The following is a 4,152-nucleotide window of genomic DNA, read 5'->3' as shown; positions in this document are numbered from 1 at the left end:
AGTGTTTGGGGTAGTCATGTTTGTGTTTGGTCTTTCTAGTTATGTACTAGCTATGTATCTTTCCGGTGTAAGTTGTTGGAATCAATAAAAAGTCCTTTTTTCAAAAAAATAAAAAAGAAGAAGTGCTCCTTCAAAAGTCTCATTTGAAAACTACCCATAGCCCATGGCTCTTGGGCTCCATAGTGAACCTGAGTTAGCTCCCAATTTTCTTTGAACGATTTTTTGGGGACCATGGTTTTTTTGGGGACCACGGTTTTATTTTGGGTAAAGATATTAGAAGTAAATCTAGGTCATCCCTTATCTGGATATTTATATTAATACCTAAATTACCCTCCTGATTAATTTTGGGTGATGATTAGTTAGTGTTAATAATAGTTAGTGTAATGATTAGTGAGATGATTAAGTTAAAGATAATTAGTGAGATTAAACAATCAGATGGTTTTTTTTTAAAGAAGTAGAATTATTGAGAGAGTAAAGTTAGAGAAGATGAAGAAGGAAAACATGAAAAACGATGGATTTTACCAACCACAACTGGAGGAAGGGTATTTGGGTACCCAGGTGTGCTTCAAACTTAGATAATGTTGGTTGAATTGCTCCAAACTTTCAAAAAAAATGAAAATTTTTATGTAGATTTGGGTCAGTTCGGTTACCATATGTCAAGAACATGTAACCGAACACACCTGCAAGTGTAGTCGGTTACGTTTTCCAGACACGCAGGTTACCGAACTCGCTCGTTAATGGAGGTTTTGGTCGTACAGTGTAATGTTCGGTTACCTAGGATAAAATGGTAGGTAACCGAACTTTGAACTTAACAATTTATTTGGGTACATCTTGTGTGTTCGGGTTAGTTCGCAAACTTCAACGCAACCAAGTTCTCAGCCGAACTGCAGGTTAAAAGTAACCTAGTGTTAGAAGTTCGGTTGGTTCGCAAACTTCAACATATTTTGCGAATCAACCGAACTGGGCTTATATATGCGTATATGAAATTAGGCAAACGTTCGGTTACTACGAAATTTATTTCTTGGCGAATTAGGTAGAGTTCGGTTACAAAGAAAACTTAACATTTTTGCGAACGAACCGAACTTGTGGACTTCTCATTATTTTCGTAAACTAAAGTTCGGTGATATCCTTATTTTGCGAAAGAACCGAACTTATGGACTTCTGTTGTTCTAATACAAGGAGTTCGATTAGAAGTATTTTTTGCGAATCAACCGAACTTTATTGGCTAAGTTCGGTTACTTTGTAGTTTTAAAATTTTTTGCGAAAAAACCTAACTCTATTGGCTAAGTTTGCTTATTTTGGAACTCAAGATAGTGGCCACAACAACACAGTTCGGTTAGACTGGATTTGTTTTTTCTTTCAGTTCTAAGGGTGGAGTTCGGTTACTTTGTAGTTTTAAAAAATTTTGCGAAACAACCGAACAGAGAGTTCGGTGACTTAGTTTTAAATCCAATAGAACCGAACTGTTCTTCGTGTTATTTATTTTCAAGAAGTTCGGTTAGTAAACTAGGGTTTTTTGGAAAATCGTCCTAACCAAACATGGCTCTGTAACTCCTACTAAAACCCTATTTTGATGATTTCTATTCAATTGAAGCAATCAAAATCAAATTAAAGTGAAGGGTTTATTGGAAAATACCTCCGGAGTGGTCCCATGGCAGAATCAGGCTGCGGCTGGCGTCTTTTATACTCGATAAAATTATCATGTAACAGAACTTAATTGTGATTGCATTGATGTTGTTACATTTCTTAAATAAGCGGTGGTGGTGGTGGTGGTAATCGGTGGTTGGTGGTGGTGATAATCGGAGGTGGTGGTGGTGGTAATCGGCGGTGGTGGGCGGTGGTGGTGGGAGGAGGTGGTGGTTATATATATATATATATATATATATATATATATATATATATATAGGTGGTTATTAGATTGGTTTTAAATTAAATTAGATTAAGAGTAGGTTAGTCATTTCAACGTTTTAGGACATCCCTTATCACTATAGGAAAGATGGCCTAATAAAATCATGGTTCCCTCAAAAAAAATCATTCTTTTTTTCAGTCTCCCAAATTAAGCAAGACCCAACGGATCTTATCGGAAAGGAGGCAAAACCCAGATACTTCTCTCTCAACACTTCGTCATCATTGTTTCAATTTAAAGAAAAATCACTAAACAACGTATTTCAAGCGGGTATTTTCATTTCCGAAGCATAAAGATGTCGTCAGAGAGACTTTGAGGGCGAGAGTAGACCATACACTCCCAAGCTAAGGATGTAACCAGCGTTCCACATGTCCATTTCTATTCAGTCAGCTTTAGATCGGCAAAGGATCATTCATGTTATTTTTATATTTGTTTTTGCACAAATTTGTGCACCATAATAATTAATGGTCCACCGATACAATAAAAAAAAAAAGTTAGTCCGGCCAATCGATATAATATCTATGCAATAATGTACGTTGTTGTTTGGGGAAATATTCAAAAACGTCTGTTTTATATTCTTTGAAGATATATTCAAAAATCTTTTGCGATATTACAAAATATCTTTGAGTACTCAAGAATCGCCCTGCTATCCACATCCTGGATCCCCTGCTTACATGCCACTACTTGTTGTCGACGACCTCTCACGATTAAGTACTTGCCTGATCCTCTGTAACTAGACGTGAAAGTACTAACGCCTACTTTAGTTGACTAGGTGGAATAAGGAAATCCAATATGAACAGATCAAGTTAGCTATGAACCACACATACGGCAGTGATTAGCATGACAAGTTGCCCCCAAGGCAATTCCTTTTTGTCGCAGATTTGCTAAAAAGTCTTGGTGGGTTCATCTTTTCGGGTTAAGAAGGCAGTACATGTATGGTTTGGACTGGGAAGAGATAAGAACACCACATCTTACAACACTCTTATAAGTAGATAGTGAACCTAAAATATCCATTTAAAGCAGAAGAATATAGAGGAGATGAAGATGATGATTAAGAGTGTATTAATCGCATGCATCACACTTCTCCTACTCACTGCCTTAACCGAAGTGACTGACGCAGCTCGACGAACGGGACGTGGATCTAAAGCCGTTGCTACTAATAGTGTAGCTTACCCTCAAGGTATGTATAATTAAAAAGGATTTTTTTTAATTTAATATCACGGATAATGAATAAACTATAATTAACTGTTACTGGTTACATTTTGGACGAAGAATGTCCATGCTGCCAGTGGGGATATAGCGGTTACCCGAATAAGTACTACCTCTGCCAGAAGATATGCTGCAAGACTTAATTCAACAAGGAAAGTCCTCATGCATAAGCCACGGAAACGCACATGCACTTTCTAATGTAATACGTAGTATGGTTAAGTTGTAGTTGGTGGCGTTACTTTGCTCTTTGTGGATGTATCAAACTATCTACCAGTGTTTAACTTTAAATAAAGTTTGGTGCTTATGTTTTATTTCTCCACGCTTTGCTGGATTTTTGTTTTTTTGATCAAACGATTTGCTAGAGTTTAAGGTTAGTTTCTTAAGGGTTTCTTTAGCCTCGATCTAAAGGCAATACAAGATTGTTAAGAGGTGGTACCAAATCGCTTGGGGTGTAGCAAAATATATATCATCGTACCCCCACCCACAAAATTGGTACCCCTCGTGAGTAGTCTTGATCTAAAGGTGGTAATGGATATTGAAGAATGGAGTACACCAATTCTATAGTCTAGCGGATGTTACAGTAGTAAGGTGGTAAATTTATTGGGTGCTTATACCAAGGATAAAACCCATCAGCATCGTATTCTTTTTACCGATACAAAAAAGAGATTCTATAGGTGGGATTTATGAGTCCAGGAGATTTGGTGGAATTATTTTTCCTCGGTACGTTTGGTTGTCCGAATTCCTGGAATCACGTTTCCTGCGGGAATCACTTTTCCCGCAAATCCGACATATGGAGTCCGACCCCTCCTCCTAGGATTTGCAGGAAAACTTGTCAAGAGATTTGTGATTCTTAGGATAATGCCAAATAGTACATGAACTCTAAAGCAGGAGAATTCTAAAAATCCTAGGAATTTTAACTGAGTTACGAAAATGTAAGAGGGATTACGAATTCCTGGAAATTGGGAATTCTGAAAACAAACCCACCAAGTCACTGTATCCTGAGTGAAAATCCAGTGGTTGGAGGATCGGTCATTCTA

At 37.4% G+C, this 4,152-nt stretch overlaps 1 long non-coding RNA gene across 1 annotated transcript; it reads left to right on the top strand.

Moving 5' to 3' along the window:
* The first annotated feature begins 2,861 nt into the window (after positions 1-2,861).
* On the top strand, positions 2,862-3,427 carry LOC113292829. Its single transcript, XR_003331892.1, has 2 exons — positions 2,862-3,086; positions 3,179-3,427. It is a non-coding gene; the product is annotated as an uncharacterized LOC113292829 (long non-coding RNA).
* Positions 3,428-4,152: the final 725 nt, after the last annotated feature.

The sequence above is a fragment of the Papaver somniferum genome, chromosome 7 (genome assembly GCF_003573695.1).
Source record: "Papaver somniferum cultivar HN1 chromosome 7, ASM357369v1, whole genome shotgun sequence".
Taxonomy (NCBI): Eukaryota; Viridiplantae; Streptophyta; class Magnoliopsida; order Ranunculales; family Papaveraceae; genus Papaver; species Papaver somniferum.
The sequence above is the reverse complement of the archived record's forward strand: the minus strand, read 5'-3'. Positions and strand labels throughout refer to the sequence as shown.